Below are 27,148 nucleotides of genomic sequence, written 5' to 3' on the forward strand. Positions count from 1 at the left end.
GCCACCTCAGTGCCACCAGAGAGAGGGGAGCCACCTCAGTGCCATCATACCCACAGGGCTGTCACCTCAGTGCCACCAGAGACAGGGCAGTCACCTCAGTGCCATCATACCCACAGGGCTGTCACCTCAGTGCCACCAGAGACAGGGGAGCCACCTCAGTGCCACCAGAGACAGGGCTGTCACCTCAGTGCCACCACACGGACAGGGGAGCCACCTCAGTGCCACCAGAGACAGGGGAGCCACCTCAGTGCCATCACAGGACAGGGCAGTCACCTCAGTGCCATCATACCCACAGGGCTGTCACCTCAGTGCCACCAGAGACAGGGCAGTCACCTCAGTGCCATCATACCCACAGGGGAGCCACCTCAGTGCCATCATACCCACAGGGCTGTCACCTCAGTGCCACCAGAGACAGGGCAGTCACCTCAGTGCCATCATACCCACAGGGGAGCCACCTCAGTGCCATCATACCCACAGGGCTGTCACCTCAGTGCCACCAGAGACAGGGCAGTCACCTCAGTGCCATCATACCCACAGGGCTGTCACCTCAGTGCCATCAGAGACAGGGGAGCCACCTCAGTGCCACCAGAGACAGGGGAGCCACCTCAGTGCCACCAAGGCAGGGCAGTCACTTCAGTGCCACCAGAGACAGGGCAGTCACCTCAGTGCCACCACACGGACAGGGGAGCCACCTCAGTGCCATCAGAGACAGGGGAGCCACCTCAGTGCCACCACACTGACAGGGGAGCCACCTCAGTGCCACCACACACACAGGGCTGTCACCTCAGTGCCACCAGAGATAGGGGAGCCACCTCAGTGCCACCACACACACAGGGCAGTCACCTCAGTGCCATCATACCCACAGGGCTGTCACCTCAGTGCCACCAGAGACAGGGCAGTCACCTCAGTGCCATCATACCCACAGGGCTGTCACCTCAGTGCCACCAGAGACAGGGGAGCCACCTCAGTGCCACCACACACACAGGGCAGTCACCTCAGTGCCACCAGAGACAGGGGAGCCACCTCAGTGCCACCACACGGACAGGGCTGTCACCTCAGTGCCACCAGAGACAGGGCAGCCACCTCAGTGCCACCACACGGACAGGGCTGTCACCTCAGTGCCATCATACCCACAGGGCTGTCACCTCAGTGCCACCAGAGACAGGGGAGCCACCTCAGTGCCATCATACCCACAGGGCAGTCACCTCAGTGCCACCAGAGACAGGGGAGCCACCTCAGTGCCATCATACCCACCGGACAGTCACCTCAGTGCCATCACAGGACAGGGCTGTCACCTCAGTGCCATCACCTCAGTGCCACCACCGTGGGCAGGCTGGGCAGCAGGAGGGGTTAAACCCACGAGTCTCCTGCACTTCATACGAGCAAACAGAGACGAGTCCTTGAGTTTCAGTCACATCCAGATGCTCGAAGTGGGAGATTAATAAATAATAAATAGGAGTGGCATCAGTTACAAATGCCAAGGGGGGATGATGCCTCTGGATGCATTTCTGCTGACTGGGGCACATTAGGAAACCTCAGAGTGCTTTTAGCTTTGACTCCAACATTAATTTTGGCAGCAGAAAGAGGTTTTATTAAAAGTACTGAAAATGTCATTCATCTTTATTCGTATTACATTTGTTACAAGGATTTAAACCCCAATATGGAACTATGGGGAGAAGAAAAAATTGAAATTGACTCATCTGATCATAAAAATAAATGGAACTCTAAACATGTTTTAAATAGTAAGTACATTTGGGTATTATATTTCTAATACTGGAAGGTGGTACTGATATGAACTGGTTTTCATGGTTTGTTTTCTCTCTAAGGGGTTCTTTTTGAACCCCTTATAAACTAAATTATTTGTAGGTATGCTATGATGGTAGCCCATAATCCATAGGGGAAAAATAAATAAATGTGGAAATGTGAAGAATTGAAATCATTCAATTACTATTTTAAAATATCAAATTCAAGGAAACAAAACCATTCTTTGAAGTACTACCCAGTAATCTAAGAGATTTGAAATCCTGCTGCAAGTCCATTTACTAAAAATTGTCTTTTTGTCTATTGTACTTAATGCTGAATAGTACATTGGTAATGCTGGATCTTTTCTAGGATGTTCCCAAGCTGAGGTTAGTGGGGAATTTAAGTCACTTGCAGTCTAGACCCCTAACCTGGAATCCAGATTTTTCTGCTGCAAATGTAAAATTTGCAAAACGAAAAGAAAAATTCTGATGCAAATCCCTAGTGGCAGCACTGTGGCAGAAATCACAGAAGCCCAAAGGCCTTTCTGTTTTGTGGGATTGGCACAACAGCACCAGAAATGGAAGGGCTCATTTCCAGCTGTGACAGTTCTTGAGCAAAAATGTCTTTAATCAAGCATCACCTCTCAACACACAATCATCACCTACAAGGAGGTTTTAGTCTCAGGTCTGAAACTGGATTGTTCAGTGAGTGAAAAGTTAAAGATTTTTAGAGAACACTGGGGTTTTATGGGTTTTCTTCCTAGTTTTGTGTTTGTTCAGGATAATGTTATTGGGGAAAGCGGGTGGTTTATGTCACTTGGAGTATCTATTTTTAATGTATTTCTTGACTCTTTGCAACTTCTTAGTCCAGACTTGTTTGTGTTTTAAGGTTTATAAAAATATTTCCCATCAAAATTATTTCTTCAATAAATGTTTTGGCTTGACTAAGCAAAACTATACATGTAGAGGGGCTTATTTTTTCCCACTATATGTAATTGTTTTTGTATAAACCTAAATTTCACATGCTGTTTATTTACGAAAACATTCATTCAGCCTCTGAAAATCCAACTGTTTTGGCTGTTTGTACTGTGTCAGTTCTCCTGAGCAGTGGCTAGAGAGATGTCACACTTTATATAGGTTTTGTTTTGCTGCTTGGAAAAATGAATTTTATAAGCGAGTTCTCTGTAACAGCTCCTCCCAAGGAAGGGTTTCACAGAATTGCTGACAAATGGGTTGAGATTTGGGATGTTTACTGTAGCAGATCCCCGAGATCACAGGAAAGTTCTCTTTTTGTACATTCAGAATGCAGCCCAGCCCCTTGCTTGAAGGACATGAGTAGGACTTGGCTGTAAGTTCTTTCATTCTGAGCAGCACTGAACTGTTTTGCTCAGTCCCAGCACATTTTCCCACATAAATATTTATTTTTGGAGCATGGGATGTAACCATCACTGAACTTACTCATTTTATTACCTACTGCAATTCCATCAATGCCTCCTGAACTTTCCAAGCACACCTTCTCTAGGGCAATGAGGCTTTAACTCCACAGGGATTCTCCAAGGACAGTGGTACAAGTCCCCTGACCATGAATATTTTTGTTTTATAGCTGCATTTTCGTTCTCTGGATTCTGGAATCTTGCAGCAGCACTGAAGTTCTCCTTCAGCTGCAGGTCAGGCTCTTTGAGAGAACAGAAATGGTTGGCAGCAGCTTCCTGAGGACACAGCTGTGCCCACCTTCCCACACTGCTCTCTCAAGGATGGAAGAATGGCATGGAAGCTCCATGGGAATCTGACACTCAGCAAGGTGAGCAAATTCTTTCTTGTCTTTGAAGGTATTTTAAACTTCACCACAGGTCTGGTGTGTCTGACACCATGGAAAGTTTAGTAGCTAGGCTGAATTCTCAATGTGGATTCTAAACTCCCAGCATCTCCTGGCTCCCAGCTGTTTTTCTGTTTGTTGCTCAGTGAACCCCTTGAGGAAAGTCCCTTTAAATAGGGAGATATGAGGCTTTAAGGGGGAAATGTGAGGCTTTAAGGGGGAAATGTGAGGATTTAAGGGGGAAATGTGAGGCTTTAAGGGGGAAATGTGAGGGAATATGGGGGAAAAATGGGGAAAAACTGCTTGATCCGCCTTCATGCAACCCAAATGCCACCTACTTAAAGGAAGAGCTGCATGGGTGTGTCTACAGGTGTGTGTAAACACACAATGCAGAATCTGATTTTTAAGATGATTATAACAATTCCCTTTGTTGCTATTATATTATTTTCCAAGAGCAACAAAGGACTTTTAAAAGCCAAGCTACAGCTTGCAAGTTTAAAGGTACAGCAAAAATGTGAACTCATAATAAATACCTGAGTACAAAGGAAAACCAGAACAATCCCCAGCACATGGAAAAGAGCTCTGACACAATTCTGATTCTAGGAAAAAAACACTCAAAGCTATTCTTTTGGCTCTCTCAAGATGGATTTGTTTAAATAGAATGAAAAAAAAGGAGAATTGGTGTTTGGTAAGTGCATAAGCATGCTCAGACCAACCTTGAGACACTTGTTTATGCTTCGAAGTTGGAAGATGATAAAAAAGCCAAGTTCAGAACACAGCTCTCCCAGAGAGAAGTTTTGTGTTTTGTTGAACAAGTATCCACATAGATTACAAAATTCTGTGTTTGTGTCACACTGTAGGATTGTATCACAGCACAAAATCAGGTGTTGACTTGAGGATCAGCAGATCCAGGTTCAAGCAACACCGACACTTCATCTCCCTTCTTTCCATAAAGTGCTGGGTGTTGGTGGCCAAAGAATTTCACATCACTCTGCATCAGCTCCCTCTGTCTAAGACAACAGTATCTGTAATTTTTTGGCTTTGGAAAATGCTACAAGTTCTGCCAAACATAGGAACTAGGAATAAATTTGTATTCTTGTTGATGTGAGAGATACCTGTGGCACTGATTTTTTTTTTTAATGGGTCACAAGGGAATAGAAGCAAGGTTTTTTCCCTGGAAATGAAAGCACCTCCAGCCATAATTTGTGAGAAAACGAGATTAGAATTTGTGAGAAAACAGGACTAGAGATAATGCCTTTTTAAGGACATGGAGCCCAGTGTGTCCTGCTCCAATTCTGCCTCTGTTGAGGACAAAATATTCCAAGACAATCATGTAAGAGACATGATTATAACATTCCCAGGAACACATCCAGGAAAGCTCTGGGCCTTCACAACTCTGCTGCTTCCCTCACACAGTAAAGGATTTTTCCAGAGATTTTGAAGTGACTTCCAAAGTCTCCCAACAATTCTGAATTAACTGTCTTTGACTCATTCACACACAACATCCTGACCCTCCCCATAAGGCTGGAATTCAGGAATTCCATTATCATGTCAGTTATAAACTCAGGTGTATGGACTTTGCCACTTGGCACAAAGACTCTCAGAACCAGCTCTCCTTACCTTAAAACCTTGTCAATTATATTCTCTGCAGACTAACACAGTTTTGCTAATTTTATGCCATGTTCTCAGAAGTGTTTAAAATAACTCTTTTGTTCCATAATAATAGGGAAACTGAAAGAAACTGTGAGAATGCAGAATGTAACTAAGGAGACTGAGCTACTCCTACTTTTTGCTCTGCCTGGCCCCACTGAGGATTTCTGTTCAGTTTGCCTTCACTTATTTATTTTCTCTAATGAATAATCTTGATATTCTGCTACCTGGGTCCTTCCTCAGAAGGCAGCACTGCTGATTGTCATCCAATTGTTAAAGAAGTGGCAAATAACAGCAGGTTGGAACAGCTCTGAATTAGGTTTTAAAAAATAAAACAATAGTAAAAAAAGGAGTTCTGAATAGACTCAGGAACAGCTGAAGTTTAGACATTGTATAAGCTGCCGTTAATTTTGGTGCAATGTCAGGAGAAATGAGAGTTCTCCTTTTCTTTAGGGACCAAATGGAGAACTTCAAACTAATTCAAAAGCACGTGAGCGTCTCCTTGGCTCTCTCCAGGGTTCACAGAATGCACTCTGCAGCCATCAAGGGCTGCAAAGGCAGACAGAATGTTATGGAATGGGGAATGGTGTGATTCTGGAACGTGAGGTGGAGTTTGGGGCAGTCTATTAAAAACACTTATCTGAGGTAACAAAGAAAGGAGGCAAAACATAATTATTTATTACTTCAGCAATATCCTTACAGCCTCTGAGGAGCTTTGCAATTTTGAGAAGTGCTGATTTTTCACCCTTTTGTAGAAAACATAATTTATACCTGTTTGGTGACAGTTATTCCTTCAGAGTCCAGGAGCATCTTGATTTACTGTAAGAATCATGCAATATTTTCACTCAGGTAACAAGACGTAAATTTTGATTATAACAATGCTATTTGTATGAAAAATTTAATTACTTTAAGAAGTGAAACTGCCCAAAGCTTCACCTAACTCAGGGTGCTCCCTGCAAAGGGGTTAATGTCAGCTGATTGAGAAAAAGGTGCAAGAAATTTTGCAACAGAGAACTGTGGAGCAACCTTTCTACAGAAAGGTTTTGTGTAGCTCTAACCAGGACCAAAACTGTAACTTCAAAGTGGACTAACAAAAAAACCATTAAAATTGGTTTTATTAACTATCCATACCAGATCTTCAAGTATTCACAGGTGTTTTCAGCTAAATTTCTAGTTTTAAACAATATTTTTGCAGTGTATAGAAAGAGATATATTTGTATCTGGTAAGTCCATTTAATTCTGGTGATTTGCACATTCATCCACTGAACAGTGCAAACCATGGCAGTTCATGGATCTGTGTGAAAAATTAGGAGTAAAAATGAAAAAGAAATTTAAAAAATTAAAAATAATGTCTGTGCAGCAGCTTCCAGGACAGGATTATATGAGGACAGCAGAATAAATCACCTTGTTGCACACAGCAATGTGAGATTTCTCCCACAGGTTTTAAAATCAGCAAAACTGATTTGTCCAGTGAGATTTACAAAGCAAACCAAAGCAAAGCCCACCTGAACAACCTCCCCTCTGTAAAGAACCACTTCCAACCCTCAGGATCCCTGCCCAAAACAGCAGAGTAACTGGACATCAATCAAAGAGTGAGATGTGATGAAGTCACTGGATCAGAAACAGGAACTATTGCAACAGTTGAATTTTCACAAAAGAATAGGGGTGGTGAAAGCATTGGATTTGTGTAAATGTGTTATAAACTTCTGACTGATCCAGCTCCTTACCCAAATTCCAAGGATTTGAAGACATGGCACAGCACAGACCTGTGGACAGAAACTCCCTTTAGCTCTCATGAAACAGAGAATGCATAAAAATTAGAATGCAAGGCAAAAAAAATAGAGATTCCTAGGAGAGGATAAGACCTGAATGGGTATTTTATTTTAAAATAACATAAAACATGTTCAGTTATTAGAATTGCACCACTGGTAAAAGCATGTAAGAGAAATCTAAGGAGGAAAAGCAGCATCTGTATGATAAGAATGTGCAAGGGGAAAAAGGCATGCATTAGTTTAAAATGCTATCAGTTATAATTATGTAATTTATGATATAATTAATTCACAGTGCAACTGTTCTAGTCCAATAACAAAATCTCAGTGCAGCTATTTTCTCAAAGAAGCAAATGTGATTTATTATTTGCTATCAATCTCAGAACATTATTTTGGTTCATTACACAGATTTTTTCCACAAAATCTTGTAAGATTGAGAATTTTTCCTTTGTAAAACAAGCACTTTTTAAAGAAATCTTTTATCTATAGCACTTTTTTTTTGCCTAATGTATTAAGTGGTCATTCTTTTCCACATAAATGGGGTATTCCATAAGGATATTTTAACCTCTGCTAAGCCTAAAAGCAATCTCTAACTAAAAAAAAAATTAAAAAAACAACATGTAACTTGCCTACTATAAATCTCACCTAGATTTAATGACTAAACTATTGTGTTTAACTGCTTTTGAAATCTGTAGGCAACTTTGCAAATATCTAATAAACTTGTGGTGTTTCTCAAGCATTAGATTTAATCAGCATTTTCCAGATGGGGATGCTGGATGAATCTCTAGCCTCAGAAACACTGACATCCCCATCTGCATACAACGTGGTTCCACAGATTTTAACAGGGTAATTCCTGTCCACATTTCAGGGGTGGAACAGAAATGGTTACTGGAAAGCAAATTAGCAATCTGGGACAGTAATTTAAAAATAATTTATTTTATTTTCAGTAAATTTCTTATTTTGTTGTTTGTAAATCTCAAGGTGATGAATTAAGTGCATCATAAAAGTTATTTAAAAACAAACATTTGATCATTATAAATCAAAGGCTTAACCACACCAGGATCTAATAGTTTTCCATAACAGCCAACCTGAGTAATCCACTTTCCTACAGTTTAAATGGCAAACCTGCTCTTTCTTTTACTAATTAAAGGTAACCACACCTCCTGTCAGAAGGAACACTGGTTTAAATTCTAGGGAAGCAAGAATCTGCTGGGGGAAGAGTTTGCAGAAGAAATAGTGGCCTCATTAACCTTTTTTGGTTGTTTTTTGTTGTGTTTGAGGGGGTTTTGTGTGTTGTGGGGGTCTTTTGTTTATTTTATTACAGTGTATTCATGCTGGATAGGTTTTAATTGAAAATTGGCTATAATGCTGTGGGCTGGTTTACTTTTACTATAAACCTATTTTGGTTGCCAAGTAATCTCACCTTTTAGCAATGTATAAACAAATATTGGGGAAAAGCCCCAGATTTACACCTGTCATAGGAGGAAAAGTGACACAATAGTGTATCTCTACTTACTTTTCAATATTAATTAGGGTTTCAGTATGAGTTCTGGTGGGAAATTATCCCATTTTGGTGCACCTCCCCTGCCTGGTTTATGTGAGGTCGCACCTGCAAGACAGAAATTGCAAATTTTATGCTTCCTTATTATTTTTTTCCTACTTTCTCTTTCGCGCAAACCCTTCCAGAGCAGTGATGGATGCTGTGAGGAGAACATGAAAAGAACGCTCTGGAAACTTTTTCTGCGTCAGTACCTTTATAAGCAAAAGCTGGGAAAAAAAGAAATTCTAAGCTACAGAATTGCTGTTTGTCAAGTTCCTGAGGGAAGGATCACCAAACCACAGATTTGTGAGGGTGGGAAGGGCTCTCTGGAGATCACCCCGGCCGAGGCAGGGCCACCTGGAGCAGATGAAACAGGAAAAATGCCAAGGTGGGTTTGGGATGGCTCCAGAAAGGGAGACCCCACGCACAGCAGCTCTTTGTCACCCTCAGGAAAGCAGCTCTTCCTCATGCTGAGGAAGAACTTCTACTTTAGTTTCCAGCCATTGCTCCCCGTCCTGTGGCTGGGCACCGCCGAGGAGCCTGGCCCCATCCCCTGACACCCCTTGGAGATATTTTTATTCATTAACGAGATCCCTCCTCGGTCTCCCCTTCCCCGACTAACCAGGCCCAGCTCCCGCAGTCTCTCCTCACACAGTATGTGGGTATTTATTGCCTGCCAGCCTCTTGTGAGCAGCATTTTAAGGCCTGTGGCCTTTCCCGCTCGGCAGCCCGGAGCGCTCCCATTTAACGCGGCGTGCAGGCTCTGCCTCTCCCAGCCCTGAGCCTCAACACCCTTTGCGCGCTCAGTTCCGCGTCCTTTTGTCCACGTCCGGCTCTTTCAGACCCGTTCTCGGCCTGCAGGGCCGCGGCCGCGCCGCCCGCCCTCGCCCTTTGTTCGCTGAGGGGAGGGCGCGCGCGGGAGCGCGGGCGGGAGGCGCGCGCCCGCCGCCAGCCTACGGGGCCGAAGGGCGTTGCCCGCGCGGGAGCGCGCGCCGCCAGGCTCCCGGGAGCGCGCATCCGCCCGCCCTCCCTCCCGGCCGCGCTGGGCGGGTGCCCGGTGGAGGCGGCGGAGCCTCCGGTGAGGCTCGCGGCGGCCGGGGCGGCGGAGCCTCCGGTGAGGGGCGGCGGGGAGCGGCGGGGCCGCGCGGGGCGGCGGGCCGGGGCGGGGTGGGAGCCGAGCCGGGGTTTCCCGGGCGGGCAGCACGGGCGGGGCGGAGGGAGGAGGGGAAGGAGGGAGGTTCGCCGCGCCCAGGCTGCCGCTGCCCGATGGCTGCGGGGAGCTGAGCGGGCTGAGGAGGAGTCGAGCCCCAGCGACACCCCCCCCCGTCTCCCCCGCGGATCCCTCCTTCCCGCTCGGCTCTGCCGCCTTCCCCGGGACCCGCCGGGCGCATCGCGGGCGGCTCCCCCGCTCCTCCTCCGCCGCCTCCTCCTCCTCCTCCGCCCCCCTTCCCTCCCCAGGCCGGCGGGACGCGGGCAGGACCGCGGGCGGCGGACGGACCGGCCCGGTTCATGAGCAGCGGCCGGGAGGGCAGGTAACCGTGTGAGGGGGTGCGGGGAGGGGCGGGGGTCCCTCAGAGCGCGTTTCCCGCCCGCCGAGCCCCGGCCGGCCCCACCCCGGGGCCATCTTCCCTCGGCTCCCCCTCAGCCCCGCTCCTTCCCCTCCCCCGCGCTTCCTCCTCCTGCCGCACTTCTCCTTTCCCCTCTCTCCTTTCCTGCCTCGTCCTCCCCTTCCGCCGCCGCACCGGGGGCCCCCCGGGCCGCCGCCTCCTCGTCGCCCCCGTGCTCGGCGACCCCCGGTATGGCGGGGTTGGAAATAGCCCCCCTCCCCCGCGCTTCCCACCTCCTCGGGGCTCCAGCCTCCCCTAAAAAAGAAGTGTGTTTGTAGCTGGAGGAGGAGGGGAAAAAAAAGGTGGGGGTGGGACTGATTCCCTCTCGAAGGCTTCCAGGCGAAAAGGGAGGAGACCTCGGATCTTGCGGGGTTCCATTTTTAATTGTAATTACGCTGTAGGGGTCTCTGCTAGACGGTTTTGGGGTCTTGTCTTGAGCCGCAAAAGGCGAGTTCCGGAGCGATCCAGCCGGCAGAGGGAATATTTGCAGAAAGATCCAAAGGAAAGGAAAAAAAAAAAAAAAAAAAGGCAATGGTGTGGCTGCTGTAATGGTGGAAAACTGATTAAGAGGAGCCGGGGGTGAGACAAACAGGGTAAGGCTGCTTGCAGCACCCCCGGCCAGCCGAGGGCTCGCAGATGGGGCTCATGCTGGGTGTGCTGGGCGAGGGAGGGGTAGGGAAGGTTTTGTTCTCGTTAGAACCGGAACCGAGGATGGATTCAAACCGCATATTTGTTCCCCCATGTATTACGGTGCTGCATATTTTTGTGTGCCCGTAGCAGCGATAACGAAGATCATGGAGGGTGTTTGCTACAATAGAAAGATGGAGTTTTCTCCTTGGAAATGCTGTTTAAAATATTGCTTCAATTCCGAGCTTTTTATCGAAAGAACTTCAGCATTTTTATTTTTTATTTAATCCATGCAAAGGATATTGAACGTGTAGGGTTTTTAATCCTACAGCTTTGTAGGGAACGAAGATGTGTAAAGCCTTTGCATGTAAATATGAAAGAGATGAGGCGTTTTATTAACAAAAAAACCTTGTCCAGAAGAAAATCAGGATGATGTAGAGGTTGTTGTAAGATGTCAATTTATCATTCCTGAAGATGAACTGAAATTTTAACGAATGTGATATTTCATTATTCTCTAACAAAGTCATGGCTGGGACTCGTTTTAAACCAGGCATCCTTTCTAGGATGTGCCGACTGCCACGTTATTATGTATTGTCTCCACAGGAGGAAATAGGAAAGCACTGTAAATGTGAGGCTTAAGTGATTATTGAAACAGCTTTTGAGAATAGTTGGCTCAACTTGGGGAGGCGATTTAAGACTGAAAAATTAAACGTTTTGCTGCTGTGGGATATCTGCACCTAATCGTGAGACATTTATCCCATATTTTAAGCCGATCTGGACACGAGGATGTGAATCAAGAGAAAATGCTGCCGATGTGTATGTGAAATGTGCGTGAGGAAACGGAGATAATATGTTAATACCTAAATCCGTCCCTAAACGTGCTAGATCAGAGTTTATTCCTCTCCCTTGTGCTTGAGGAGAGGAGAAGGAGAAGGGGTGATAATGGGGTGGTTGTTTTGGTGGCTGCAGATTAGCCGGGGTGTCTGTTTGATTTTCTTTCTGCTGTGAATGAATGGATCTCTCTGTGCCTGGGCCCAGTAGCTGCAACAAGATGGCGTTTGCAGCAAGGCAGCTCTCATTTTTCAACTCCTCCTCACCCCAGCTTTGCCAAACTAGATCTTATTTCGTAATTGTGTTTTAGATTTACTTTCTCATTCTCTTTGCTTTCTTCTTTTCTGGGGTGGGGGTAGGAGGAGCGTTTGGAAGATTGCTGTGAGAAATCTGTGGGTTTTTTTTTTTTTTTTCTTAATTTTTGTGAGCTTCTCCAGATAGGAACTAGGTGGGAGGAGTAAATAGTTTTATTGAAATTTTCACATAGGTTCTTAACTGAATAAAGGGGTGACACAATTTTCATTTTTACCTTGCAGTGCCTGCTTAACACCACCAAAATGTCCCTGGCTTTTATTAAGCCTGTTGCTAAAAAGCAGTTTTTAATCGTAGAGCAGTACACAAAGGCTGCTGGGCCGTGGGTTCTGCTGGCCAGGGGATCTCAGATCAGAGCCTGTGCAGACAGGTGTCTTTGTGTGACACGAGTCTGCTGTCTGCTTCAGAACACTCCCAGTTTGTGGAGGGTTTGAGGCTGCTGCTGACCCAGAATTGCTGCCATCCTCTGGATAACTGTTCTTTTAATGGGTGAGAATAAGAAAGGCTGGGGGGGGTCTTAAAACAGCTCTGAGTAGTCTTGTTTCAAAACAACACTGCAAATTTCTAAAGCTTTTTACGTGTGGTTTTTTAGTATCTTTTGAGAAAAATGGGCTTTTGATTTGTAGCTCCTGTGATATTTCACTACAGTGCCAAACACCTTAACTTTGGTAGCCTAAATAAAATAGCTTGGTTAATATTTGATATACTGGACTCAGGCTTAAAACAATACACTTCCCAGCAAGAAAAATAAGAAATGCTTGTTATGTCTCCTGTATTCAAGTGACCTCCAAACCTTTGATATTATCAAACATTTTACTACTGTTTATCTATTACTTAATGTATAATCAGTTGTTTGTTAGTTTATTGTAGTAACCCAGCTGTAGCTCATGCAGAAGGAAGCTGGGAGCAGCAGAGCTGATTTTCAGTTGAGGCTTGCAGTGCTGGTGTTATTCTTAATTAAAAAAAAAAAAAAGCTGAAATTAGCTGAGTGCATTTTATTCCTCTGAGAACATTTTTTAAAAATTAAGAATACTGTCCAATAAACTGTTTAGTTCCATTGATGTTAATGTCCTGTTAAACCTTAAATTACTTGTGCAATTTTTTTGTTTCTACTACTTTGGCCCTTTAGTACAGGATCAGAAAGGAACAGAGTGAAGTGAGATTCTGTTTTGGGTAAGATAAATTACATTTATCCTTGTTGAGTCCTTGCAGCTGCTAAGTCAGTACGTAGCAGGCATCCTAGCATGAAATCTTTGACAACATGGTAAATTAAAATTCCACAGGAAATCGTAGCAGAACAGTTTTTTTAAATCACCTCCATGTCTCATGGAAATGTGGAGATGCTGTATTTGGACTTAATGAGAATTCCTGTGTAAGTAATCAATGAAGTTCTGTGTAATCAGGGAGTGGATAGAATTTTATGTAGCATTATTCTTAATATCATCCCAGAAAAAACCCTCCACAGCTATTAAAAATTTTAAAACTTGAACCATTAAACGACTTAGAATAAGAAAACCCTTCAACTAGTGCAATTCCAAGGCCCTTTAATTATAGTAGGAATAGATTTTGTGTTGGTAGGATGCCTTTTCCTGAAGTGAAGCAAGATGTTGGCTGCCCTGTGTAACTTCCTGGTGCTTCGACTTGGTCATGTGGAAAACAACTAAACTGCCTCTTCTTAAATAGTAACTTAGTTATGATTTCTCAATCCCTGTGAAACCAGATGCCAATTCATCTGAAACTTTTGTTGTTTTTGTAGATTCCTACCAGGCCTGGAGCTGTGGTTGGGGATGTTAAGCAAGTGTTGGGTTCAGCTGGTTTTGTAGTTACTGCAATAAAAAATGGGAGTTGTTGGAGCTCTGTGAAACCAGCAGTAGATTTGTCTCCTCCACGCCGGGCTCAGCTCGTGTTCTAGGCACTGAATTGGATTAAATTCTTACTGTCCATGGATTTTGGCTCTCAGCATTAGTGGATTGGTAATTGATATTCTCAATTTTCATATCCACTTTGAGCCATATGGCACACCGTATTGTCTCAGCAATTGCATTGAGAGCTGCTTTGTTATGAGCAAGTTGAGATGGGAAATGGAGCATTCCAGTTGTTGAATTACCCTTAGGTGAGTTGTCCTTGGAGTCTCTAATGCCTGTGGTCATGGCAGAATTTTAGATGGGGTCTTTTTTATACAAAATATTACTGGTTATGTGGCAAAAAAAAAAAAAAGATAACCTTGAAAGCAGCTTGCTTGCATTAATGAAATGTTTCTTAAGCATGTGACTGAAGATAAAGTGGACATTTTTTGAAGGGAGTCTCTTGGTTGCTTCAAGTGCAGACTGAAAATGAAAAGAATACATGCTCCATTCAAAATGTTTTTTTTCTCCCCACTGATAAAGTTGGAACTAGCATTAGCCAAGGTCATGATAAAAAACAAAAATACCCCCAAGCCCCTATGTTTCTATTTAACATAGTGTCTCAATTTATTATTTCTTCCCAGGGTGTCCAGTGTGCTGGGGATTTTGTGAGTGTGGATTTGTTTTTCACCAAACAGAAATATATGCAGAATCCATAGGTACTTGAGCCAACTGGTAGTTGAGCAGAACATTAAGAGGTTTTTAAAAGCTTTGAGCTGGCTATGAGCAGTACCTTTACTTGAGATGCCAAAATAATCAACGTGAATTACTGTGGAAAGCTTCCTAGTACAAAAATATGGACAGATTTTTAGGCAGAATACTGCATTTTTTTTAAATAGTAGAGCATTTCTGAGTAGAGAGAAAGAAGATGGTTAGCCTTGGAATAGAAATACACACTTAAAAATAATTTTGTGAAGATAAAAATCAGATCTTCTTGGCCTCTTCTTTTATCAGCTGACCTTCTAAAATGATTTCTTTGCAATTAATGTCTTGTAAGAGTACTCATTTGTATTAACTACAAATGAATTAATGCATGAATGTATTAACACTTGTCCACTGCCTTCATTGGAGAGATGTGGAATATGTTATCATTTGTTAGTCTCATGAAATATAATGGAATATTTCTGGCTGTCTGGAGGGTTTGAGTGCGCTGGTTTCAGGGGGTGATGTTTCCCTTGCCCGGTGTATTCTTAGAAATGCAGGAATTTTCTGTCTTGAACCCAGCCAGGGAGTACTGACAATATTCATGGGTGCCATCTGGAAGCAGCCAAGATGTGGTGTCTCCTGCTATCTATATCTTACTCTCCGTTTAGTGGGGGTGCTGGAATTAGATGCCTACATGGGAAATTTTTTTTTATGTGTTAGCCAAAAAAAATACTTTTTTTGGGGGATGTTATGGAAGTGTAATTTGTAAGGAGCCATGGAAATAATAACTTGTAAATTCTGTGCTGGATTTTTAGTGGTAGAAAATAGGGATGCATCCAGGTGTCCCACATTGACCTGGTTGTTGGTGTTTGGGGGTGGGCACAGCAACAAGGGCTCCAGAAAGCAGTGAAAAAGCAAATGGGGAGATATGGCTGGATTTAAGGTTGTTAAAATCCAATAAAGTAACTCCAGCAGGTTTAAAATTGGAATCCTTTGGAAGGTGTTGCAGACATTTTGAGAACCTGGATTTATGAATATATTCTCTTTATCAGATTTTCTGTGGTAATGAAGAATTGTTGAAAACAAGGTATTTTTATCACGAAGACCTACAATTATTTCTGCATTTGAAGGGTTAAAATTTGATCTTCCTGTGCTGTGTCTGCTTTGGAATCCTCATACTGGATAAGTGAAAATGAGGCTGAGGAGCTGAGGAAGGTGATCTGAGGGAGCTTAAAGGAGACAAGGTAGCTCTGTCATTGAAGGGGTGAATCTTAGAGGTGTTTCCATAGATCATATTTAGAACTTGATGAGGGAAAAATTAGTAGCATATAACACAGTGAAGGCAAAGAGGCTGATTAAAAACCTAGTTGCCATTTTAATGGGAAATGTAATTCATTTCTGTAAGCAGTTTGCCTGAAACTGCTTCATTAAAAATGAGTATATTAATTTGAGGAGGTAGAATATCAGCTTGTCAAATCACTGCAATTTCTAAAGGTCCTCTGTTTAGAAGGGAAATACATTCTAGATGTTATAAGGATGAATTGAATTGTGTAAACTTAAATATTTTTGTGTGTTCCTACCTTCATCTGAAGAAGGTTTGGCTACAATTTCATGCCAGTTTTGTTTATAATGTTTTTTTAGATGAGAATATTTTTGATGTCTTCTTGAAAACTGCAGTAATGCCTGCCAGCACTCCCCAAAAAAAGAAAATATTAATTATCTGTAATTAGATAGATTAGATAATTTTTTGTAGCTTTATGTAACGTGGTCCTATATTCAAAGCTATGTATAGATTTTTGTCACTATTTTAAGCTTGTTCTTTTTTTTTTTCCCCAGCAAAGGGATAAAAAAAAAAACTAAAACCAAAATACTTCTCTCTGGAAACTCAGAGTATCCAAACTCCTGCATGCTGTGTATGAAAGTAGGTTTAGGGAATATTTTATCAGTTCAGATATCAGTGCTGATTTGGCTCATCCTCATAAGAAAATCCAACTGGTTTGGGGGACGAGGGAATAAAGGAGAAATTTCAAGGCTTTCAGTGTGGCTTTGAGACAGGCAGCAGTGGGTGTTGGCCTTCCCTGACAGGAAAGGATGCTTGTCTTTGTTACAGTAACCTCAATTACAGCCGATGCCAGTTATTTTCTTTCTTAAAGAAAAAGAGTTTCTGCTGAACTGTTCCAGGTGAGCTGTTCATTCTCAGTTTCCTGACTGCATTTCTGGCTTTTTTGCCTGGCTTGGGTTAGGTGCAAGGAACCATCTTAAAAGTCTTGTCAGGCACATGTGCTTTGTGTTTATCCTGCCATTTCAGGATTTACTAAAATCTGTCAATAAATAGAGGTTATCTAAAATTACTCGCAAAACCATGAAGTTATTTGACAAGCTGAGTGGGTTTTGTTTTATTTTTGTGAAACATTAAAATTTCCAACACTGATCTGACAGAAAAATCTCTAATTGTGAGCCTCAAAATTGGAGTTGAACTTGCATGGCTACAGAAATACACAAGCCCAGTATTAATGGGGTTTTCCCTACTGTAAGGACTTTCTCACTGGCACATCTGTGCTAACATGGGATGTTTTCCCAGATTTCTTTTCCTGAGGGTGGCTGGGCAGGATGTTGAGCTTCCAGATGTTGTTGGAGATCACATGTCGTGTCCAGATGTGCCTTGCAAGCTTGGGGTGTTGCTGCCCTTCTGTAGTCTGTGAGAAACGTGGCTTTCTTCTGCAAAAGGAGAAATTAAATCTCTTCAGTCACACAAAACACTTTGTATTCAGCCCAACTGTTTGCAGTTTTGTAGGTATTTGAGAGATTTACCAAAACAAATGAGGGATAGGAGGTGGCTCAAAGCTCCAAGGTTAAAACCATACAGAAGATGGTAGAAATGTGCCTTTTTTGTTGATGCAGAGATCTTCAAATCAGTGCTTGGTTATCTTCAGTAGTAAAATTTGTAAGGCCAGGCTGAAATGTTCACTCTGTCAACAGCACTGAGCACAAGTCCCTGAACTTCTTAGTTTGAAATATGTGCAGTACTGATATTTTCTAGTAGGATCTTCGTGGTGAAACCCAGTGCAGAAAGTCTGGTTTAGTCATATGTGTGAAGCTCTGTCGTGTTTAACTTTATTTAAATGATATTGGAGCTGATACGTGTTGGTTAACACCAAGTGATTTGAGGTATGTGTTGAACATAGCCATGCTTGAATCTCAAAAGTAAACTTGGGTTTCAATATCTAAAATCTAAAAAAAATGGTTAAAACTGCATAATACAAAACTTACTACATTTTGTTTCCAGTAAATGACACAACAGAGCAGGCCTACGCCTGCCTCAAGATGCTGAGAAGAAATCTGTTCATGGTCCTCTTGCATTTTATCATTTTGCTTCCCAAAACTCTGGGGGGTTTTGTTGTTTCTCACATAGCCTAACAAATGTGTTGGGAGGTTGGTGTGGTAATTTTCCCTTTTTGTCTAGAAGAAGAAAGATGTGATAGTCTGCTGAAATCTTTGGTGCTTGAAAGGAGCTGATCCTGTACTAATGGAGGAGCTGTCTTTGTTGGAACATATGTTTGATATTCCTGTTGCACGTTCTCTGTGGAGTGCAGGGCTCTGGAGATAGGCTGCTGGCTGTGTAACAAAGGTGGTGTCTGTACAAAGATCAGGAGCTGGCTGCTTGATGCTCGTGGCAGTTTAATTGTGCTGCAGGTTACCAAGTCCTGCATTTCACTGCAGCTGTCAGATTTTATCTGGCCACTGCCTGAAGACTCACTGTGCAAGTTCCTTGCTGAAAATGCTGGGTAGTACTCACAGAAAACAGGACTGAGCAGGAAACATTTATTAATGAATTTAAATCTTGACAAAGTAGCGGGGTCTTCAAAAGGTGCCTGAGGTGTTATGGAAGTGGATTTCTGTATGTGGAAACTCAAATATCATAGACATTTTGGACAGTGAGGTCAGATTGGTTGGTTTGACTTAAATTCTTCCTTTCTTCTTCTAACCATGGGCAGCAGATGAAGTTTCAGGAAGTACTGAAGTTCAGCATTTCAGGAAGTGCTGTGGTTTATCCTGCTGAGTGGATCTCTGCTGCTCTGGGGTGGGGAGCTTGTGCAGAACATGGTTTATCCTGAGTGGCTCTCTGCTCTGGGGTGGGCAGCTTGTGCAGAACATGGTTTATCCTGAGTGGATCTCTGCTCTGGGGTGGGGAGCTTGTGCAGAACATGGTTTATCCTCCTGAGTGGATCTCTGCTCTGGGGTGGGGAGCTTGTGCAGAACATGGTTTATCCTGAGTGGATCTCTGCTGCTCTGGGGTGGGGAGCTTGTGCAGAACATGGTTTATCCTGAGTGGATCTCTGCTCTGGGGTGGGGAGCTTGTGCAGAACATGGTTTATCCTGCTGAGTGGATCTCTGCTGCTCTGGGGTGGGGAGCTTGTGCAGAACATGGTTTATCCTGAGTGGATCTCTGCTCTGGGGTGGGGAGCTTGTGCAGAACATGGTTTATCCTCCTGAGTGGATCTCTGCTCTGGGGTGGGGAGCTTGTGCAGAACATGGTTTATCCTGAGTGGATCTCTGCTCTGGGGTGGGGAGCTTGTGCAGAACATGGTTTATCCTCCTGAGTGGATCTCTGCTCTGGGGTGGGGAGCTTGTACAGAACATGGTTTATCCTGCTGAGTGGATCTCTGCTCTGGGGTGGGGAGCTTGTGCAGAACATGGTTTATCCTGCTGAGTGGATCTCTGCTCTGGGGTGGGGAGCTTGTACAGAACATGGTTTATCCTGCTGAGTGGATCTCTGCTCTGGGGTGGGGAGCTTGTACAGAACATGGTTTATCCTGCTGAGTGGATCTCTGCTCTGGGGTGGGGAGCCTGTGCAGAACATGGTTTATCCTGAGTGGCTCTCTGCTGCTCTGGGGTGGGGAGCTTGTGCAGATCCTGCTCAGGGCACAGCAGTTTCAGGTGGGAGCACTCAGCAGCTCCTGACAAGCACCCAGTGCCCATCCAGAGGGGCTGGGCTGAGGCTCCAGGGTCAGGCAGAACCTCAGCAGCTCCAGGGCTCAACCAGCCTACCTGGCTGCTGGTTTGGCACCACTTTGAAGGTATTTTTTTTCCATGGAATAGGTGGGATTGTGTTCTGGTGTTTTCAGTTTTGTTTTTCTCAGTTAATTCCCTGGTGTTATTTAATTTTTTTTTCTATTTCTCATGTTTTCCTCTATATTTTGATCACCTAACAAGATAGATAGTGTCTCCAGGAATGCAACTGGTACTTAAAGATTAACAGCAGAAGTTTTCAGAGAGTTAATGCAGATCCCTTGGAAGAGGAATGTCCAAGGGTGAAAGCCAGTATTTCCTGCTGTACCTTTGTGCTTTCTGCTGTGATCCTGGCCCTGGGCTGTGCTCTCCTATCAGCACTGAGCATTGTTGCCTTGTGTGTTCCCAAACTCCACTTCTCAGTCTAATGGATTCAAGGTCTCCTGTGTTACTTGGCTTTTCAGGCTCAGCCTTGCTTTTCTTGTTCTTGTGTGCCTTATTTTGTACAAACAGTACGTATCAAAATACAGCAATTGGGAGAAATCAATGAGCTGCTCAGGGCATAAATCATTGCTCTCTAATGGAGCTGCTTGCACATTGATTAAAGATGGGGCATGATGATTTTGGGGCTAGAGAATAAAGTATTGTTCAGTCTGTTTTGGGGGAAAAGATTTGAGAAATGCCATATTTTAATCTGCTGAATATCTTTTATCTGCTATATGCATATAATATATTTTGTTGATTTTTAAGGTGCACAGAAATGCTTCTTATCTTCAGACTGGTGCTGGAAAGCAGCTGTTTTTCGTGGTATAGCTAAACCTATTCTAACAGTGCTCTGTTAATCTCTTACTGAAGATCACTGTGCTGTTTGAACACTAAATTCTTATTTCAGTGAATTGAATGTATTCTGTTTTTTAGCTGGGGCTTGGATAAAGATCTTTTACATGGTTGTAAAGAATGAATATTTTGCTTTTAGCTGATCTCTGAGGCTTTGTACAGTCTGTGTAGCAGAGGCACAAAGGAGCAGATGGTTTGTTCCAATGTCTTAACTCCCCTATTTTTGTTGGGGCAGATGTGACAGCAGCTGTGGTGAGAAGGTGGTTATCAACTCACGTCCAGCCTGCCTCCAAGATGGGCTTACTTTTGGATTTTTCTTCTTATTATTTTTACTTCATAAAAGCTTAATACAGTGCAGGCTTGCTTGCTTTCTCTGGGAGGTTCTAAGGCAGAGCAGGAAGAAGCAGCCCTGGTTTCTGAAGAGCTCTCTCAGGATTTGATGCTGACAGCAAAAGGCATTTAGGGTGCAGCTCTTGATCCGTGTGGAGAAGCACAATTGAGGTTTGGTAGGAGATGGAGTAGCTTGCTGCTCCTGGAAACACAATGTGTTTCTCATTAGTGTTTCTCATTAGTGTTCTGAGGGCCTTGGTGCAGTGGGACATGGCAGCATGTGAGCTGCTCAGCCTTGCCTGGTGCTCAGGGCAGGGAAATGCTTCTCAGAAGCAAAGTTGGCCATGAAAGATCCCTTTAGATCTGTAAATGTCTCCCCTAGATCAGGAGTAGAGATATGTCAGTTTGATTGGCTCTCCATCCTTGTTTTTTAATGGAGTTACTTTTAAGGATGTAAAAAGGAGGGTAGCTAAGTGTAGCTTTCTGGAAGTTGGTTGTATTTTTTAAAAGGGTGTAGACAGGAAGCAGTTGATTCTCAGTTGACTCTTTATTAGCTGGCATATGTAGAACAAAATGGATGATTCAGCTCCTGTTGATAAAATAGCAGAGCAAAAATGTATGGAAATACAAAATACAGTAATGGGGATTTCTGCTGATTTCCTGTGCTTTTACAGGCATAGAGTCTTACTGATTTATTTTTTGTGTTAGCATTTCTCATTTCTATTCCACAGTATTTGTTTCTGGGGTTTTTTTTTGTGGTGTAAATAAGTGATCACATAACCCATTTCCTTCTCTAATGTAATAAATATTGTAGTGAAGATCTTAATGTACCTGCTGATGTCACTGTGGTGGCAATATCTGAACCAGCACACGATTTTTAACAAGGTGAAGATCATTCCAAGACAGATGTGTTGGCAAGCAGAGCTGAGAGAAATCCCATCCAGGCTTTTGGAACCCACTTGTTCCCTTACACTTTAATCCCTGACAGGGCAGCTGATCCACTTGATGGATTTCATTGTAATCTTCAGGATTTTGGTAACAGGAGGTGCCTCTGCCAGGTTTTGCATCTCCCCATTCATTGCTTTGCCTGGGAATTCAGTGCACTGTGATCCAGACACACGCTGGGCTCTCCTCAGCACCTACTGGGAAATATTTGGGGAGAGCTTGAGCAGAACATCATCCTGCTGGAGAAATCCATCGGTCTGTGAGGGCTTCTGAGCATTTCTAAATCACAGAAAATGAACTGAAGACTACTTGAAAATTGCCTTACCCAGAAGTGACTTTTGAAAGACAATATTTGGATACTTAATGGGAATTCTCAAGAATTACATTTCTTAATAGGATTGCAATTTACTATAAGCATGTTCTTAAAGTGTGGATTAAAAACTTGGTTTGATACCTGAATAAACATGGTTTTAATGTTGACTTCCATTAAAAAGAAACAAGTATATGAATTCAGGCATGTAAATTGTTTTCATTTGCTGTGTAATGGTTCTGTCACCCTGGGACGCTGAGAACTTCTCCTCCAGCTGTGTGCTGCCATTTCTGGCTTCTAGGAGAAAATGTTCCCTGTCTAGCTTGGATTGTGACCTCCCCAAACCTATAGATTCAGCTGACAGACATGAGAGATCACACATTATATCAAAAGATAATACCCTGCTGGCGTGGCATTGCTTGGTAATATCCCAGGAATATTGCAGTCTTACTTCAGTTATTAATTATTAAAGCAGGACTGCAATATTGCTGTGGGGTGTGTGCTCTGCCCTGCTTAGGCAAACACACATTCTGGTGGCTTTGCAAATGAAGGGAAAATAGCAGTAAAAAGTGGAGCTTCATGCTGAAAGAGTTGAAGGAAGCAATGAAAAATGACAGTTGAAGTAAGAAACTGTTCAGTTACTGTAGGGCTCTGCAGATAGAAGCATCTAGTAATAAATGCTTAGTCATTTCTCTGTTGGTTAATTAATAGTAAAATATTCTCCCTCAGTGCTGCCTGTGTTGTGTTTGTCAGTCTGAAGGGAGATGTCTTGTAGTGTGTGACAGCAAAATTGCTTGGTTTGGTTAAGGGATACTTTAGGAAGCGACAATTTTCAGTGACTTTTTTGATAAATGTAGCTAGAAATTGATGCATAAGCAGATTCTAAGTTTTTACTCTGGTTTTGGGGTTTTTACATTCTTTTTAAATGGTAAAATCAGGAAAGAAACAGTAAAACCACCACTGACTAGTCAGATAAAATTGATGAGGTTTTCTATAAATGTGTTGCTCTTCAGAAGGACTAACTGCATAGGGATAAATTAGAATAAAATCTAGAATATTGGCTTATTGTGATTTAATAAATACAACTTTGTTGAGAACTTACGCTAAATACCAGCAATTTTTGTTCTTGAAATAAATTAACTTTCAGTGCCTGTTTCTTATCAGGAAGTGTAAAAATGCTCTTAAATGGGAATTTCTTTGAGAGGAAGACAGAAAAGATGTAGTTAGGAAATGTTTGGGCTTGGGTCACTGAAGTACCAAGAGTTATTAATAGTCATGAACTACTTCAAAGATCTCTTAAGACCCTTCTTTTTAAAAAGTGTTATTTTAAGCATTTGGCTTTAGGCGTTTGTTAAACTTGTAATATCAGTTCTTTTAGTTTTTTACAGAAATTCTCTGCTGTACCTAGAATATTATTTTTTTATAATGCACATGGCTTCCAGATGTATTTAGAAAGGATTAATGAAGTGACCTGTTAGAATCCAGATTTTTATGCTTAAATATTACATCAGTCCGATTCTTTTTTTAAATGTAGGTCATGGGATTAGCATCAGGAAATGTGAATTTTGGCAACGTGGGATTGTGTCTGCCATGAGGCCAGCTGGAGTTTGTGCAGCGGTGGTGGCAGGAGGAGACCCAGAGCACTTCTCATCAGAGCTGCTCACTGCAGTCATGTGTCCTGCCATCATCTTAGCATTGTTGTCTGCTTGGCAGGCTGCTATTTTGAGAAAGTGGTAAACTATCCAAAAGGTTGATTTTCAAGTGCTTGTTAGCCAGGGGGAGGGGTGAGTCCTTGGAAAATCGAGGCGTGCAAGCAGGAGCTGGTGGATTATGCATGATTGGCATTTTGGTGCCTTTCAGTAGGTGTTGTGTTGTGTTGCTGTGTGGTAACAACCTCTGGCATATTGGGGGATTTGAGCACTGAAGTTTAACTTTTACGGTGAATTATTCATATTCTGTAGCAGTTTTGGAGGAGACAAAAATGCACTTTTCCTCTGAGACAGTGGTTCCAATTTGGGACTTTGAATGTGAAAGGGCTTTGCTGAATTTGGGTTTTGCAAGGTCTTACAAGGTTTCCAGATTTGTTAATATTTTGTTTCTTCCCTTAATTTTCTGAAATAAAAACTTAATTTTTTTCTCCCTTTTTTTTTTCTGAATAGCAGCAGCTATTTATGGTGGATGGGTTTGTTCTGGCTTTTTTGTTATTTTTGTGGGGGTTTGGATTCTGAAGTGCCAACTTGAGGCAGTGAGGCACTCGTGAATTGCCTCAGTGCCTCACTGAAGGCAGTTTGGTGGGTTGGAGGCTGATCCATGTGGGTCTGTTCTGCCTGGTTTTTCCTGTTGTATGTGATGTTGTGTGTGAATGAGGTTACAGGGTGAAGGAATGTGGCCAGAACTTTGCCAGGACCCTAGAACTGACCTTTATTCTTCAGCCAACAATTTTCCTGTGTTCTGTGCAGCAAGGAATTTTTTTTTTTTTTTTATTCCTAATGTGATCTTAGATCCATCGAGCTGAGTAAAAAAAGTGCACAATTTCTTCAGGAGGAAAGCATTTCTGGAGTTCTACTTGAAACAAAACACAAAAGCTCTGAAACTCTCAGCACCAGTGACTCTAGAAATGGAACCTGTCACTCCATATTGAGCTATAGGTAATAGTGAAGCCCTGATGAAATCAGGTTGTTGAGTTGCAGCTATTTTTAGCTTGTGTAATTATCATTTTAGTCACACACTGCATTGAAAATGGAAATTGGTGAGCACTCCAGCCAGCCAAACGTGGCTGCTGCAAGATGAGCATTAACACTGATCGACCTGATGCTTGTTTTGTGTGTACTTCCCACTAATCTATGGAAAAATGTCTACTGAGCACAGCAACTGCTTCAGCTGGCAACTTGGCAATTCTTCAGCACAAGAAGCAGCCAATACCTCCCACAGAAACATTCAGCTGTGCTGGCCTTGCACGACACAAGTGCTTTCAGGAAGTTTGTGCAGGAGTTGTACAATCTCCTGTTGTCCCTAGCAGGGTGAGCTCTTTGGCAAACCTGGTAGGAAGGTGCTGCTTGCTTTTCAGAGTTTGTGTGCTGGGAAATTACAGACGTGGCAGATGGTTCCCAGAAAGGAGGCTTCAAATAAAGGAGGAGTTGTAGCCTTTTGCTCCACCATATTTAGATTTATGAATTTGCAATTATTAATTTATATTTCTCTCGGTTGGACTTCAAAGCTGCCCTTGGAGGAGGGGACACAGCAAAGACTTGGATTTTTGGACTCCAGCTCTGCACTCCCCAAGGAAATTCTGAGCTGGAATTAACTCTTGGAGGGGCACATGCAGATCCTGAAACATCCTCTGAGCCTCCAGTTGTCTGCTAGAGCACTTAATGTTTTTAGTCAGTCATTAAACTGAAGATGGGAATTTTTGGGGAGTTTTATGTATCCAGAACAATCTTGAAAGTTTAAATTTGAGACTTAATTACTGTTGCCTGGTGGCACATTGGAATTTCACGATGCTGGCAGTGCTTTGGCAAGGTGCTGTAATCTCTTGGGCATCTAGCTGCTGTTCTGTGATAATAATCAGCTATGGAGAGTGTAAGAAATGATTTTAATAAACTAACTTGCAGCTGCTGTTTCCCAGCCATTATCTGTGCCTCGTAGGTGATACATGACAGTGGTGATGATGCTGGGTACCTGAACAAGAGCAGCCTGAATTAGGAACTGCCTGCCTCCATCCAGCCATCCCTGCTGGCTCAGGGGTGCAGAGCAGCAGAGCAACGGCACTTGAAATTGCTGCTTTATCTTAATGGTGATGCTGAGGTTTGTTAGTAGGTTTTGGGTAGTTTGAGGGGATTTTTTTTGTTTTATCTTCCCCTCCAGTACAGTTATTTTTGTTGGAGTGCCTTGACTAAAACAACCCGATGTGCCACTCTTGCAGGAGGATGTGTTCCTGTGTTCTGCAAGACATCCTTAAGATTCACGTGGTGTAATGGTTTTGAAAATCAGTTTTTCCTGGTGTTGGTTGAGATCCATGTTAAACTGTGTTGATAAAGCCACTCAAATACATTGATTGCATCCCCCACTGAGCACATCTCCAGCTTCTCCAAGTTCTTACAGCAGGGACAACTGGGAGTCCTGGCAAACCTCACCCCAGGGTTTGGGGCTGATCTTCAGTGTCTTCTGTGATGCCTGGCCCCACATCACTGTGCATGAATGGCTGGTGTGTTTAAACACACAAAAGCCTTTGCAATAATTCAGATATTTAGCCTTGGCAGCTAGTCAGTGTGTGTGTAAAGCAGTCTTGAGAAGGTTGGAGTTACATCCAGAATATTTGAGTTTTAAGTCTCTCATTGAATCCATGGGTCAAGAGAAAAAGGTGTTCATGTGGTTCATGGCTTTGGAGAGGCTGCAGTCAGTGTGTTTAATCTGCTTAGGAAGTTGCTTCATTTTGGAGGGTTATTCAGATTTCCTATGATGTTAAAATATTTCAAAACACTTTCCATACTCTTCCAAGTCCTTTTTCTTCCTTTTCTTCCCAGCTTTCCTCATGAAAAAAAGTCGGTGTCTTCTGCAGAAATCATCTTCATATGTAGACTTGTACCTGGACTGTGCTGGGGCTGAGATAAACTGGGCTGGTGAGGGCTTGGAACACAATCCCTGTGAGGAGTGACTGAGGGAGCTGGGGGTGCTCAGCCTGGAGAAAAGGAGACTCAGGGGTGACCTTATCACTCTGCACAGCTCCTGAGAGGTGCCTGTGCTCAGCTGGGGCTGGGCTCTTCCTGCAGGCAGCACTGACACAACCAGAGCGCACAGCCTTAACTTCCACCAAGGGAAATCCAGGTCGGATATTAGGAAGAAGATTTTCCAGAAAGGTGATAAAGTTCTGGCATGGCTGCCCAGGGAGGTGCTGCAGTCACCGTCCTGGGGGTGTTTAACAAAGCCTGGATGTGGCACTGGGTGCCAGGGTTTAGCTGAGGTGTTTGGGCTGGGGTGGACTCGGTGATCTTTAAGGTCTCTTCCAACCTGGGGATTCTGAGAATTCTGAAATTTTAGGCTGGGTTGTCAGCTCAGAGTAACTGCTTCAGTATCTGTAAAGAAAAAAGGATATTGGGCTAATAGCAGTCAGTGAATTGATCATCATTTTCTCTACCCAGAAATGAAGTTTTTGATTTGTGGGGTCGCTTCACTCTTTTTTAGCCCAAATGGCTGTGCTGGTTCTTCCCTTGGAGCAGGAGGCTGTGGCCATGTGGGGACACTGGGAGCACCAGCCCTGTGTGGGGCTGCCTCTC

General features: G+C 43.3%; 1 protein-coding gene and 1 long non-coding RNA gene across 14 annotated transcripts in view; one reads left to right on the top strand and one right to left on the bottom strand.

The window, feature by feature from the left end:
• The window catches only part of LOC135285188 (uncharacterized), a 28,096-nt gene extending 18,749 nt beyond the window's left edge, over positions 1-9,347 (bottom strand). For 6 of the 7 annotated variants that reach the window (XR_010350158.1, XR_010350159.1, XR_010350163.1 and 3 more), the window contains exons 1-3: positions 9,140-9,347; positions 8,494-8,586; positions 6,936-6,974 (exon numbers count right to left, since the gene is read on the bottom strand). This is a non-coding gene — a long non-coding RNA (uncharacterized LOC135285188). Of the gene's footprint in view, positions 1-6,840; positions 6,975-8,493; positions 8,587-9,139 lie in introns of those variants that run through there. The other variant, XR_010350157.1, reaches the window with a different exon arrangement.
• A 184-nt stretch (positions 9,348-9,531) lies between these two features.
• Positions 9,532-27,148, top strand: part of GNB1 (G protein subunit beta 1) — a 37,095-nt gene continuing 19,478 nt past the window's right edge. For 3 of the 7 annotated variants that reach the window (XM_064397204.1, XM_064397208.1, XM_064397211.1), the window contains exon 1: positions 9,740-10,049. The gene's annotated coding sequence lies outside the window, so the exon portion shown is untranslated. Of the gene's footprint in view, positions 9,632-9,738; positions 10,050-10,588; positions 10,718-27,148 lie in introns of those variants that run through there. The other 4 variants (XM_064397207.1, XM_064397205.1, XM_064397210.1 and 1 more) reach the window with 4 other exon arrangements.

Source organism: Passer domesticus, chromosome 22 (assembly GCF_036417665.1).
Source record: "Passer domesticus isolate bPasDom1 chromosome 22, bPasDom1.hap1, whole genome shotgun sequence".
In the NCBI taxonomy this organism is placed as follows: Eukaryota; Metazoa; Chordata; class Aves; order Passeriformes; family Passeridae; genus Passer; species Passer domesticus.